This window comes from Strongylocentrotus purpuratus, unplaced genomic scaffold (genome assembly GCF_000002235.5).
Source record: "Strongylocentrotus purpuratus isolate Spur 01 unplaced genomic scaffold, Spur_5.0 spur5_contig_853, whole genome shotgun sequence".
Lineage (NCBI taxonomy): Eukaryota > Metazoa > Echinodermata > Echinoidea > Camarodonta > Strongylocentrotidae > Strongylocentrotus > Strongylocentrotus purpuratus.
Window position 1 is genome coordinate 507,273 of NW_022145561.1, and position 16,425 is coordinate 523,697.

The window sequence follows — 16,425 nt, forward strand, 5'->3', positions numbered from 1 at the left end:
CCTACGGTTGCTATGAACGAACATGACGAGTGAGCAGAAAAGGGCATACTTGTGTAGTGTAGAATACTGTAGGTTTAATCAACTGGTACACTTTTAGGAGAGATTATTAAATCACAATTTAGATTTTGCTCATGCACCTTTATGGATAACGTATATTAGACATTATGGAATGCCTTTAGTAACGATATTTAAACAAAAACATATCCAGCCCTGTCAAGAAGATTTTCCGTAATATATTTCAGTTGTATTAAGGGCAAGGCTATTCATTTTTGCCAGTCATTTAGCCATTCGCAGTCTTGGTACACAGTCCAATTTAATAAAACATTGATCCGTATGATTTTTGTTCGTATTAATTGTATTGGTCGTCTGACCATGGACCTTCTTAGTAGGCCCATGGTCTGACACTCTGATGTATAACACACATTGTGTGTAGGCCAATTCATAAAACAAAGCGTTCCCAAAAATGTATAACGGTATATTAAGGCCTTTAGCCTATTGAGAAGTCAACATTTTAAATCGACCGTCCTACACAACGCCACATTTTTCTGACAAATATCTATAGTCAGAACGTTTAATAAATGGAGGCCTCGTGTAGAGAAGAGTCACTACATTTGCATGTTAAGAACCCATTGCACTATTCGTATAAGAGTAGGGGAAACCCCTGTGTAGTGGTCCACCTGCACACACCCCAGTGTATAGTACCATAATACTCTGTAAAGAGATATGTACTCAAAATGGAAGAAGAAGAAAAAATGTTTACCCATGTTAACGTGCAGTAAGAAAATTGTCTGACCATCTCATACAGAGCATGGAATATCAGAATTATTTCAAATCAATTGATACATCCTTTTTATATTTCTCAGCGTGAATGTATCTCCATCCATGTCGGCCAAGCCGGAGTCCAGATGGGCAATGCTTGCTGGGAGCTGTACTGCCTGGAGCACGGCATCCAGCCTGATGGCCAGATGCCCTCAGACAAGACCATCGGAGGTGGTGACGACTCCTTCAACACCTTCTTCAGTGAGACTGGAGCTGGCAAGCACGTTCCCCGTTGCGTCTTTATCGATCTCGAGCCAACCGTAGTCGGTAAGCATCATTTTTTTGGTGATAAAGATTTTCGATTAAACGCCAACAAAATTGCCTTATCATCTGATCATGTCATGTGACTCCATTATGAGTTGGAGCAGACATTAATAGTCACCTATAAGTTGGAAAGTTGATAAGAGCTGTACTTTACGTTGTAAAACAAACCCTGCAGTTCCCCGGGTATATTGTGTAGGGGATCAACGAAACTCTGATCACAGAAGACGTTTTATAATTATTCGTTCGTGATATTGCGGTTGCAAAAAGCATGTATTTGTAAATGTTTGTGTTTTCAATGGCTTTTGCACTGAGAACGTCTAATTCGAACAAAACAACTAAAAGACAATATCCTTATCAGACTATAATATCTATTTTAGCTTCCTTATTTAAATACGGATAAGTAATGTGTATGATTTTGTAACATTTTTCCTATTGCTATTGTAATTTTTGATTTGCATTGTAATGTAATGTAATACAAGTAGTATCAAAATGTTTTTCTCTGCCATTTAATTTTCAGATGAGGTTCGTACCGGTACCTACCGTCAGCTTTTCCATCCTGAGCAGCTGATCACCGGCAAGGAGGATGCTGCCAACAACTACGCCCGTGGTCACTACACCGTCGGAAAGGAGCTGATCGATATTGTCCTCGACAGGATCAGGAAGCTGGCTGACCAGTGCACAGGTCTTCAGGGATTCCTCATCTTCCACAGCTTCGGTGGCGGCACCGGCTCTGGCTTCACCTCCCTGCTCATGGAGCGTCTCTCCGTCGATTACGGAAAGAAGTCCAAGCTTGAGTTCGCCGTCTACCCTGCTCCCCAGATCTCCACCGCTGTTGTCGAGCCCTACAACTCCATCCTTACCACTCACACCACCCTCGAGCACTCCGACTGTGCCTTCATGGTCGACAACGAGGCCATCTACGATATCTGTCGTCGCAACCTCGACATCGAGCGTCCAACCTACACCAACCTCAACCGTCTCGTCGGTCAGATTGTCTCCTCCATCACGGCTTCTCTTCGATTCGACGGCGCCCTCAATGTCGATCTGACTGAGTTCCAGACCAACTTGGTGCCCTACCCTCGTATCCATTTCCCTCTTGCTACCTACGCCCCAGTAATCTCTGCTGAGAAGGCCTACCACGAGCAGCTGACCGTTGCCGAGATCACAAACGCTTGCTTCGAGCCCGCCAACCAGATGGTGAAGTGCGATCCCCGTCACGGCAAGTACATGGCCTGCTGTCTCTTGTACCGTGGTGATGTCGTCCCCAAGGATGTCAACGCCGCCATCGCTACCATCAAGACCAAGCGTACCATCCAGTTCGTGGACTGGTGTCCAACTGGTTTCAAGGTCGGTATCAACTACCAACCACCCACCGTCGTCCCTGGTGGTGATCTTGCCAAGGTTCAGCGTGCCGTCTGCATGTTGAGCAACACGACCGCCATCGCTGAGGCCTGGGCCCGTCTTGACCACAAGTTCGATCTGATGTATGCCAAGCGTGCTTTTGTCCACTGGTACGTCGGAGAGGGTATGGAGGAAGGAGAATTCTCCGAGGCTCGTGAGGATTTGGCTGCTCTCGAGAAGGACTATGAAGAAGTCGGTGTCGATTCCGTGGACGCAGAGGGAGAGGAGGAGGAAGGTGACGAGTATTAAACATCTTTACGCTCTACTTAAAACGCAATCCCACAATCCTTATCAAAAGCACAAACATGGCAATATATTCTTGTATTGATTCAGAGTAAATCATTATTTACAATATTACCTTGCAAAATTGGAATCTGCAGGCTCCATTCCGTTTTTTCGGCTATGATCTTGCAATATTTTGGGCTCAAACAATATTTGTTCGAACCTAGCCCGCATTGAAATAAGGATTAAAATATCAACTTCAGAAGAAAATGAAACAGTTTCTTTGTTACGAATGTATTATTGATGTAAATGTAGTAATATTAAGTTGATGCTCAAGGAAGCGATAAGAGAAAGATTGAACGACAATGAATGATTGATTGATTGATTGATGAAGTGGTTGTTGTTTAGTGAATGAATGCGTCTGAGATTAAACGATGGACAAGACGAGGGATCGTTCATTTATTGATTGATCAAGATAGTAATGAAATGTGTCAGAGATTGGTTAAGAAATTCTTTACTGAGAATGAATGCGTTTGAGAATAAAGGATGAATCAATGTGCTGACTGGTTTTGAAAAAATTGATCCACAAGATGAGGGATTGGTTAATCATTAAAAGGTTAACGGAGAGGTTGAGCATTGAATTAGAAATTGGTGTATTATTGAAAAGTTAATCCATCTATCTATCAACATTTCTTACTTGTCAACTGATCTGGATATTCATTTATGTTTCAGTCGATCCATTTAAATACCATATCGATCTACATGTATCTCTCTCTATATATTTATTTATCTATCTCTCTATCTAGTTAGTATTTATCTATGAACCGCCATGTTATCTTCAGTCTGACTAAATCTATATTTTGACCTAGGCCTTCATATTTATAACGTAATACGACGTAATCATATAGGGACTATTAAAAATATAATGATTCTATACTTTTTTAGGACAACAAGATGAAGTACATGTTTGTGTTCATTAATGTTCTTATATAAACTTCAAGAGTTTGGGAAGTCAAGAAATTTAGTAGAATGGGAATTTAAAAAAAAAAATTCTAGCAGAATCAAATGTTTCAAAGCTAAAGCAAACCATTGTACTAAGTGATATACACATGCTTAAAGCGCATGAACATAATAATGTTTGTAAGGCGCCATTAAAGTCACTCGGTAACATTGTAGAAGGGTGATGAAAAAACTTCGTAAATTTCGTTTAAAATGTTTCTTATCATATTCCTTTTACTGTACTAGCCCTCTAAGATGCAAACAAATCCTGATACAATTATCAAACCACAAAAATATTTATGGTTTCTTTGAAGGCGTTACTGTGCAACACCCTCTAACAGTAAATTATCCCAACCATTTTTGAATTTTCCCAACCATTTTCCCATGACAACAAAACACAAGACAAGCTTTTAGAAATCTGTCAACTCTTAAATGTCTGGAATGGTATACAAAGCCAATTCGTTGCTTTGTGACGATTTACATTCACCTACAATTTATTTAAATTGTAATTATATAATTGGGAGAATTAAGGAATCAATCAAATTCGTTTTTCATAATGTTAATCTTTAATAATGGTCTCTTTTCACTCAAACTTTCAGATTATCTTTAAATTGTCCTGTTGGTGATTGGGCGGGGGTGATTGACTGTCCAGGGGGTAATTATACTAGAACCCATTTATTTATCTTGAAGAGGAAAATAAATCAACAGCAGCTTAGTAGTGCTTGTATTTTTCACTTTATCATCTAAAATCAAAGAAATCTGACCCCTCCCCCTCCCTCCAAATTTTTTTTTTTTTTTTAATTTGAGGGCTCTCCAAAACTCTACACGATTTAAGTAGTAAAATCATGATTGAGACGGATACGACATGAGCATACCCCCGCTTGTGGTGGGAAATCGCTACTTCGCCTGCTCCGCTGCCTGAGAGAGGCAGACGATAAACTAGGAAACCCGTCACGCTCACCAGACATCACGTCATTGATGACTCATCGGTCGTTCGCCGACGACGACATATCTTACGATCCCGCTTGAATAATTCCGGTCTTTGCATGTATACAATACGTGGTCTAGCTTTTCGTTTTGCATGAATAGGATATGTCATCAGAGAAGGCAGATTTCTAGGATCAACATAATATATGTAACTGCACCCTGTGTGTAGAATAAGATACACAGTCCCAATTTAATATGTAGCATGAATACCCAGGGGGAGGGGGGGGGTGGTGTATTCATATATTAAGACATACGGGGGGTGCCGCTCTAATATGTCACTTTTTTCGCAAAAATACCTTAACATGGGTTCCATTTTTTAACTAAAATATCCCTAAACGTGGGTACGGTTATTCAAAATTTCCTGAAAATGTGAAAAATGGGTTTTAATACTTCGAGAAAAATCCCCCAAAATGACCTATTAGAAATTGTATAGGGCTTCTGAGTATTCGCCTGAGATGAATAGTTTGAACAAAAACGTCTTGCAATCTATCGTACCCGCCTATAGCTCCTTGGACTCAAATCATGCTCCTATGTTTACGTGTATACCGTTATGACATGATACTATATACTATATTAGCAAAGCCGTGTTAACATAGAGGCCCGAATTCACAAAGCAAGGTTTGAGCTCAGACCAAGATTTGAGCTCAAACCTCCTTTTGTTTCGCCAAACCTCCTTTTGTTCTTTACAAACCAGGTTTGTGAAAAACGCGTAAAACGCGTCATATGACGTACGAAAACCAAGGTTTGTCGACAAACCTCCTTTGTGAATTCGGGCCATACAGTTTTGGCCGGAAACGCCCCCCCCCCCCCTCTCAAAAATGAAATGGAAGCTCTTATCAACAATCATCTGAAAGAATATGTTTTGACTGTTCGTTACGTGATGATACAAAGTTTGCTGGGAAACCGCCTACTTTTGATATATTTGGTCAATTATCATATCTATCCGGACTGGATAGATATCGCGTAGTCCCATTTACACCTTTCTGTGGACAGTGCTTGTAACTTTACCAAGACTGGGCCAAATTTCTTATCATTTTGATGATTCCAGAACCTTGCACACACTTATACTTAGATGATCAACCTTTTCTGATCGATTCCACAACGTCTCTTTCACAATGCAATCGCATGGCCAAAACTGATCTATGCCTTTAATGGGCATTCGATATTATTATAATGGTGCAGGCGCTCATGTCATTAAGAAGATGCTGATGTGAAAGGCCTTGCATGACTCATCCGGCTGACATCATTAATGCATCTATGCAAATACTCTAGCCGATTCGCTTTATACAAAAGATAGATGCTAGAGATAGGGGTGGTGCGTACAGTAGTTTAGAGACACAGACCCTTGTCAGTCGTTGTGCGTAACAGTGTCTGTATTCTGAGACTAGGCTGGTGACATACTGCATAGGCTCTGTACTTTATCTTATTTGACACAGCCAGCATCTGACGGAGCTAGGCTTTTTTTGGGGGGGGGGGAGGAGAGAATTAAATTGGTATTCCAAGGTAGTCGTAAAAGATGATGACTATGGAAATGACTACACTGTGCGTTGATTAATCAGTCTTCAGACGAGATATTTATTTAAAATCGACCGGATATTGCAGATAGAAGCAAGACCATCAAATAAGTCCCTATTTGAGTCCTGCATTATTCATTCTCTACCAACGGACACGCCATTTCTCTGCTATTGAATTATGTTAATACAAGAAATTCCCCTTGAGGAAATATAATGATACCATTGGGGCGTACCATAATTTATTTGTGTCGAAATAATTAGCAATCAAAATGTCCTATCCATCATGATAGGCCTCCATACTCGGAAGGCTCCCTTGATTGTAAGAGCAATATCATCTTATGGTGGCGATGTGAGAGGATGCCTTGGAAAGAAGGTTATAAGAATCCGCATGCTGCCTCGTCATCATCGGACTCGATGAGTCATATGATGAGTATGACCGCCTGGGTGATGTGGGGATGGATGCTTAGATGAGCCGGTTGACGAGAGGGAGCGCGAGAAAGAAACATATCACAATCTTTCTTGTCTGCCAATATTGAATGATATAATTTTGTTATTTTTGCGTTATTTAAAAATATATAAATTATCATTTATTTTACTTCATATACTCTTCAAATGTAGCTGTAGAGAGGTGAAAAAGGCTAATAAAGATAAAGTATTGTCAATATGAAATAATGACGTCATCGCCTAATTCCACATTCAAGCACTGCGTGAGTGACGTGTAGGGTGTGACGTGCAGAGTGTGACTAATATGTGATTGTACGGTGCTTGGGAGCAAGACTAGGCAACGGCTAAGGTACAAAGTGCAATAGTGTATATTTACTACTTAAATTTGGTCCAATGCCAGTTCGTCTAATCACGTTTGTGCTATGAAAGGCGTAGTGCAGTGATTTGATTGAAGAAGGAGGGGCACCTTTGTAGTTATGGATCTCTCGCGTAGGTCCATGGTCTGGTCTTCTGTACTATCCGACTTGTCCAATGTAATTAATGTATTCCCAGTCAATGGGACCTTTAAAGGTACTATGTCCCTTTTGCAGCCAACCTCAAATGCTGTAGAACTTTGCAGGAATTATGAATATGTCATGTATGTCCTATCTGTGAAATTTAAACGTTAGCAGTGTCCTCATATTCAAATTATGCAAGGAAACCCGTTTACTTGCTAGACTTCACTGTCAGACACTATTGAGTGACTGACTGGCTTTTTTCTTCTTTGGTAATAACATACATGAAAAGAGTTGTAGATTCTAAAGGATACATGAGCATTTGTCTACATCAATAACCCACTTCTTGTGATGGCCAAGACTAAACTGATTGAATCTTTGCGCAGCATAAAACGTATGACCATTCGGTACAATTGTCTGAAAATCAAGACTATTACTTTTGGGCTCTATAGCCCTAAAGTCGATTTGACAACTAATAGTTGTTATTTTCCCACTTGAAGACGTTTTCAAGCCCCATCTTTTTTAGGAAAGTTCTAAATAAGTATTATCTTTCAAATGCAGTTGGAATTTAACTTTTTCATTTTTTGGGCCTGCAAATGGGACATATTACCTTTAATATTGACAAATTGACAAAGTAATGAAAATGAAAAGAAGAGTAGTCTAACGGTGTTTGGCGAAAAGCAAAGGGAAACTGGTATTAGACTAAGTGGCAATTCACTGCAATTTTGTCAACTCGATCTGGTGATTGGATGAACGAGGGAGGGGAGGGGGTCACCTTTCTGACAGGTAGAAGTAAGGCCAGACAACAAGGCCAAAGGGCATTGAGTGGGGGGACATGATCAGAAAAGTTTGTGTACGTTTTTGTACGTTCCCTCTCCTCTTTCCTTCTAAAATACTGTCTTTCACGTTTGTCCTCTGTCTGTGAGGGCGCTGGGGATCGGGAGAGGGGGGGGGGGGTCGATCGGACAAATATTGGGGATCAGAGGAGGGCAGAGGATAATCCTGCACACGTCACTATCGAAGTGGATTGGGGATTGATGATACGATACTCTTATCATGGACCTGATTGCAAATTATCTCTCCCCAATTGCTCCCCGTCTGTAGGCCTCGCCTCGACTGCAAATGGTTTGTGCCTGCAAACTACTCTCTCGCTCTCTCTCCCCTTCTCTGTGTATCTGTCTGTATGTCTGTCTGTCTGTCTCTCTATCTCTCTCTCTCTCTCTGGTTTTATTTATTTATTTATTTATTTATTTCTAATCTTTTGACAGGGTAGCCCATTCACCAACAAGTAGTGGTCTTCCATGGGGCCCTGAATGAACATGAACATATTTACATCGGTTATAACGTTTATACAAAACAGTTAAAAAATATAATACTCATTTGCAAAATAAACGTATATCATTAACTTTGTAAACAGTAATGTCAATAGGAAAATATTGATTAAGTCGCAATAATGAATAAGTCATGTTAATATTACAGAACATGCACGCAGTGTATGTTCGGCTGAGCCATTCACAAATTACAAATTGCAACTTTCAATCAATCAATCTCTTAAAAAATTAACAGAGGAAGCCGTTCTCAACGAATTATCTAGCTTATTCCATTCAAATATGGAAGAAACAATAGGGCTACACTTATAACAATCAGGGTGAAATCTAGGCACACGTAAACACCCACTGTCTATTTGCCTTGTATGATGCTCAATAGCTCATGTACATCATTAGGATTGATTAAGCCTACCTGAAGGTATTATAAGGTGCTAGGTTATGAACGCATTTATATATCATCATAACGCGACTTAACTCAAACCGCTTGTCAAATCAGCCGACGGTGTGTCATAATATGTCTTGTTCAATATTATTCTTGCGGTCCTCTTTTGGTTCTCCTTCTCTCTCTCTCCCTCTCTCGCTCTCTCTCTCTCTCTCTCTCTCTCTCTCTCTCTCTCTCTCTCTCTCTCTTGTTCCGTCCCCAGAGGTTGGCCTGTACAAGTAGGTCCATGGTACAACTATTTGTATATGAGGGCCATTGTGATGGGGTCATATAGCGTCAAGTCCTCCTACCACGATCTGAAATCCGTGTACTAAGAGTTGTGGGTGAAAATACAGCATTGGTGATACATGCAGGCAGGGTACCCTAGCCAGCCCATCGAACGGTAGCATCCCGAGTTCATTGCGAGGGTCTTTCATTCCAGTCTATATAAAGTTCAATCAAGGGGTTATAACACTATGAATATGACTGACAAAGAAAGCGGACAAAATATACAGTTCCTCAGGTAGACAAAGGAACATCCCTTCACTGCTATTATGTAAAAATGTGTAGAACAGGTGTCACATGCATATTCACCTTTTTACATAATAGCAGTGAAGGGATGTTCCTTTGTCTACCTGAGGAACTGTATATTTTGTCCGCTTTCTTTGTCAGTCATATTCATAGTGTAAATTGACAACTCCTTGGTATGGTATGATACACTCACTGGGGATATGTGGAGGCCACCCGCCCATGGAAGGAAGGTCATAATATTTAGCAAATTTTAATATGCTGGCAAAATAAAATCCGACTGCCATCTTTGGATTTTAATCAATGATGGTATGAAATAATTAAAAAATCAGTATGATGTCGATTCAGTTTAACAGTATTTGTTTGACCAAAAGAAAGGTGAAACGTTTTTTACAATATTACTCATCGTTAAATTCTATTTTGAATCGCAAAGGAATGAAAAATTATTTCAAATAAAAATAATATTATACATGGGGAGAATTAGGCCTACTCTTCTCTGGTCTACTATATTTTAACAAGGGACCTGCATATATATGGCTTGTCTCGTGAAGGGAAATCAAAAGAAAGCGTCCGAGTATGGTTTGACAAAGCGTGATATTGATTGACTGGAGTTGTACCGTAATTATATCCCAACGATCGATAGGTCGTTACGTAATAATTCAATCTCTGAATCTGGCTAGTCTATGATCCATTCAAGATAGCTTGTGTCGTCGCACGTGCGAAGGACGCTCCTATGCATTCATTCGTGGAAGGTTGACTAGAGTAAAGATGATGATGATGATGATGATGATGATGATGATGATGATGATGATGGTGATGATGATGATGATGATGATGATGATGTTGGTAGTGGTGATCGATGGTGTAGGTTATAGGTCGAATACGTCTGCTAACGGGACGTAATTAATGATAAGCCAAATGGACTAAGTTCTCGTTAGATCAGGGATATTTAAACTCACATATCCCTGGTTAGATCATATCCTCATTTGATATATAGCGGTAGGCCAGATTTATAATGTTCATAATTGTCTATTCATGCAGTATACATTGCGCCATTCTAAGGTGTTATCTAGGTTATCAGTGTTGAAATACAGGTCAATGGAGGAATACAGCCTCTCGACAAACATTACCAAAAAAAAACAAAAAAACACCCGCCATAATTCGAAACCGCTCTGGAGAAATGCAAACAGACATTGAACTGGGAGGTTAAATGGTAGTCTGTCATTGCGGACTCCTTGTCGCATTGCCGTGAGAAAAAAAAATCTTGTTACGCTCAATCAACAGTCGGTCCCGTTTTTCATTTTGTTGTTTCTTTTAGTAGACAACTGCCATAATATGAGGGGAATAATGTTTCCCGTATATGAGTTCATGTTGCCCAATAGTTCTTTGATAACATGAACATGTGGAGCAGGGGAGGGGGCTGCAAGAAGCTTCTTAACTACAAATAGTTTTATTCTGCCTGCATTTTAAGGCTAGCTCAGAAGATGGCGGGTCAGAGGTCTTGAATCTCGAGCCGTTTGTAGAAAATGGCGGGGTCGTCCTTGGCAACGAATATAGCGACGAACGCTACTTTAATGTTTGGGCCAATCAGAACGCGGTGATGAGAAGGAGTATATATACTCGGATGAGACCCTGGTTACAGCAGTTTGTTTCTCTACACCAAACCATCAAATTGACACGAGAAGTCCTGACTATTTTGCTTTGAATACATCCTTTAATTTCATCTTCAAGTATTCAACTTCACCAAATCTACAATCATGGTAAGTCGATATCACTTATAGCCAAATTGAACACGAAAGAAATTTTGAAGAAAAATGAAATTTAGGTAGAAAGTAATTGGAGTTCAAATTCAAACCCTCCCAGGGAATAGTTTTCAATTTTCAGCTGAACTCGATCTGCGCTAAAATCTACTAGGTAAAGTCAGTTTTAGAACGTTATATTGGTTTCCAATCTTAAAACTGTGGCCGAGAGTTTTGCATATAGATTTTGAAGAATACTACAAAGACAGCATTGCAAGAGTGTAAATGTTAGTTTTGAAACTGTTGATAATTATATAACTAAATGTTTTATTTCAACTTTGATCAACAGCGTGAATGTATCTCCATCCACGTCGGCCAAGCCGGAGTTCAGATAGGCAATGCCTGCTGGGAGTTGTACTGCCTGGAGCATGGCATCCAGCCTGATGGCCAGATGCCCTCAGACAAGACCATCGGAGGTGGTGACGACTCCTTCAACACCTTCTTCAGTGAGACTGGAGCTGGCAAGCACGTCCCCCGTGCCGTCTTCGTTGATCTTGAGCCAACCGTAGTCGGTAGGTGTAATTCCTTTGCTATATTAATCGAATTTCTTAGTTTATAAACTGGTAAGTGGCAATACACTGTAATGTTGTTAGTTCTGGTGATTGGATTGACGCGGGAGGGCGGGGAAGGGTCGCCTTTCTGACAGGTAGAAGAAAGGCCAGACAACAAGGCCAAGGGCATTGAGCGGGGGGATGGATCGGAAAGGTCGAGTAATCTCTATTTTATGTTCCCTCTCCTCTTAGTTGCTAAACAATAATGTGCAAGTATGATCTATCCATATCGAGTCCCAATGCGCTCTGATGAATGAATTGAAACTGACAAAGTTGCAATTTCCCTCAAATCTTTAGAGGTGTCGTAGAGGTGTCGAGGTCGAGTGGATACGTCGCCGGACTGTCGATCACAAGGTCCGCGGTTCGAGTCCCACCGCGGCACTAGTGTCCTTTCGCAAGACATTAATCTACATTTGCCACACTCAACCGAGGTGTTGTAAATGGGCACCTGGCAGGAATTAATTTCTTGAAATGCTAGAGCGTGACGGACATACTCATGTGCGCTATATAAGAAGCCACCATTATTATAGATAGCTTGGCAATAATAATTAGGCATGACTAAATTTATCAGTTCTCACACTTTCTTCTCCATTCCATTTAAATATAAACAATTTTCGGTGTTAACTTTCATTTTCTCACCGTCTATCTTTCTTGTAGGTTAGTCTTTTTTTTAAATTGTATGTGTTGATAATAATTGGTTCCTTATTTAATTTATTAATACAGATGAGGTCCGTACCGGTACCTACCGTCAACTCTTCCATCCTGAGCAGCTGATCACCGGCAAGGAGGATGCTGCCAACAACTACGCCCGTGGTCACTACACCGTCGGAAAGGAGCTGATCGATATTGTCCTCGACAGGATCAGGAAGTTGGCTGACCAGTGCACAGGTCTCCAGGGATTCCTCATCTTCCACAGCTTCGGTGGCGGCACCGGCTCTGGCTTCACCTCCCTGCTCATGGAGCGTCTCTCCGTTGATTACGGAAAGAAGTCCAAGCTCGAATTCGCCGTCTACCCCGCACCGCAGATCTCCACCGCAGTTGTCGAGCCATACAACTCCATCCTTACCACTCACACCACCCTCGAGCACTCTGACTGTGCCTTCATGGTCGACAACGAAGCCATCTACGATGTCTGTCGTCGTAACCTCGACATCGAGCGTCCCACCTACACCAACCTGAACCGCCTTGTCGGTCAGATTGTCTCCTCCATCACGGCTTCTCTTCGATTCGACGGCGCTCTCAACGTCGATCTGACAGAGTTCCAGACCAACTTGGTGCCCTACCCACGTATCCATTTTCCTCTTGCCACCTACGCCCCAGTCATCTCTGCCGAGAAGGCCTACCACGAGCAGTTGACCGTTGCAGAGATCACCAACGCCTGCTTCGAGCCCGCCAACCAGATGGTGAAGTGCGATCCCCGTCACGGCAAGTACATGGCATGCTGTCTCCTGTACCGTGGTGACGTCGTCCCCAAGGATGTCAACGCCTCCATCGCTACCATCAAAACCAAGCGTACCATCCAGTTTGTTGACTGGTGTCCAACTGGCTTCAAGGTCGGTATCAACTACCAACCACCCACCGTCGTCCCTGGTGGTGATCTTGCTAAGGTCCAGCGTGCCGTCTGCATGTTGAGCAACACCACCGCCATCGCTGAGGCCTGGGCCCGACTCGACCACAAGTTCGATCTGATGTACGCCAAGCGCGCCTTCGTCCATTGGTACGTCGGAGAGGGTATGGAGGAAGGAGAGTTTTCCGAGGCTCGCGAGGATTTGGCTGCTCTCGAGAAGGACTACGAAGAAGTTGGTGTCGATTCCGTCGACGCAGAGGGCGAGGAGGAGGAAGGTGATGAGTATTAAACATTCCATCAATTAGCCGCGCATGGCTGACATTCAGACCAAATATAGTTTATAACCCGAACAAATTGGCGTAAAATTTCACAATGCTCCAATCTCAATTTTATTTTTCTCACAAAATAAAAGACAATGGATGCCTAGTTCTAGTGTCTATGTTTTGTAAACATCTTTTATATATATATCTTCATGTACATTTTTTTTAATGTAAGCATTATCTACATCCAACAGTGCGGCCTTAAAAATATAGTAAATTATTTCGTATTTCAATGATATATTGCCTGTTTGTTGCAATTTTATCACCAGAGAATGTCTGCTAATTTAATAGTTTCAGATTGTTTGACAGAAAATACAGCGTGCAAATATGTGACAACTTGATGATTCCGGGTGTAAAATGAGAACCTGACAGTTCACTACACTGCAAGATAATAGAATACCGAAGCTATGATGTCATTAAAATCTTTTTTTAGAATTTGTCAATTTTGTTTTCATTTTCCGAAAGAACATCAAAAATAATATCAAAATGTCGAAAACCGATTGAATATGTTAAGTATTGGCTGAGATATGACCATCTGAATGAATATATTCCCTATAGGAGCTCAGTGTTAAATGCTCTGGCTCGTATTTGGTTAGGAGCCAGAGCATATAACACTGAGTTCCCATAGGACATTCATTCAGATGGTCATATCTCAGCCAATACTCAATATTCGATTGGTTTTCGACATTTGGATATTATTTTGGATGCTCTTTCTGAAAATGAAGAAAATATTGAGAAATTCTAAAAATTGATTTTTTTTTTATGACGTCACACTCACACTTCACCACTCTATGAAGTTACATGAAACCAGTTTTTGATTAATGAAATCAACAATGAAGAGTTATTGTTATAGTGGGGGTTGCGGAGTGGTGTTTGTGATGAGTTTAAATGCTGGTGATGCTTGGTTTTTGATGGTATTAAATAAGATGATTAGTGGGAGGATGAGAATGTGACGATAATGATGTTGACGATTAAAATGATGGTATGGTAGTAATCTATTCCCTTGCCGACGTGTCTTTGGCGGCAAAAAGAGTGAAAAGGAAAATCCGTACGAATGTCGTTTGATGTACAATGTTAGATGTAATCCTCATGAAGTTATCAGACCTGAATCACAGGGACTATTATAAAAGAAACACTAATAATTATGAATGTATGGTGGCTATGACGTCATGATGATGATGATAATGATGATGATGATGGTGATGATGATGGTGATAATGATAATGATGTGATGATGGTGATGGTGATGGTGATGGTGATAGAGATGATGATGATGATAATGATGTAGATGATGATGATGATGATAATGATGATGGTGATGATGATGATGATGATGATGATGTTGACGATGATAGCGATGATGGTAGTGATGATGATGATGATGATGGTGATGATGATGATGATGATGATGATGATTGATGATGATGATGATTGATGATGATGATGATGGTGATGATGATGATGTTGACGATGATAGCGATGATGGTGGTGATGATGATGATGATGATGATGATGATGATTGATGATGATGATGATTGATGATGATGATGATGATGATGATGATTGATGATGATGATGATTGATGATGATGATGATGATGATGATGATGATGTTGACGATGATAGCGATGATGGTGGTGATGATGATGATGATAATAACGATAATAATGATGATGATAATGTTGTAGATGATGTTGTAGATGATGATGATAACGATAATAATTATAATAACGATTGTTGATGATGGGGAAGAATAATAATGTTTACTGGTGATGATGATTCTGTATGTATAATGTTTGCTAGGTGTAAACATTAAAAGATTATGATGGTCCTGTAATCATTTGTTGATGATGGTAACTGGCTAAGAAGAGTGTTACCAATATCTCTATTATTTTAAATACACTTAGCACACACGCACACTCACAAAGTGGATACTCGTTGTATCTATAATTAAGATTTTCAATATAAACTCATGTTTCATTCCTCAAAATAGACATTAATTCATCCTCTTTAAAGAGAAGGTTGAGTTCTGGGGTGAGGTGAAAAATATTTTTTTGTGCGTTTTCATTATTATGCAAGTGTGGAAGAACATCAGAGGCAAAAATGTTTCCTGATAAGCGTGGCTCATCAAATGCCTTCATATTCTAAATATCATGACAAGTAACAGCTTAAAAATGAGACCCGATTTGTATGCCACATGTTTGTGTAGTCCCATATACATCTTTCTGTGTACAGTGCTTAATACTTTACCAAGACTGGGCGAAAATTCTCATCATTTTGATGACTCCAGAACCTTGCAGTACACACCAATACTTACATGCTACATGATCAATCTTTTCTGATCGATTCCACACAGTTTCTTTTACAATGCAATCGCATGACCAGAACTCAACTTTATCTTTAAGATGATACGCAATTGGAATCGTACAATACATGATTGAGTATACCTGAGTCTTTGAAAGAAAATTGCAAACTGGGGCAATTGGCCATTCAACGGTTAATGGGCATTCCCATCTGTGACAGTCGAGTCAAGATCAACGAATGAAAAGAAGAAATGCACTCACTAAAGACAGGAAAGGAAGGCATCTTGACCGTACATGCTTGGTAAACACCATGCAGTTCTGAGAACACAGTTGACATCCAGAGCTTTATCCTCCTCATTAGGTTCTCATTCCTTGTTTTCATTGTTGAACAAGAATTTCTTACAAATACAAATGTCATTAACATTTTTTCCAATTCAATTCAATTCATTTATTTTTCCTCTTTCA

The 16,425-nt window shown here is 40.4% G+C and overlaps 1 pseudogene; it reads left to right on the top strand.

The window, feature by feature from the left end:
- LOC115918257 overlaps positions 1-16,425 on the top strand; it is a 37,213-nt pseudogene that overhangs the window by 124 nt on the left and 20,664 nt on the right.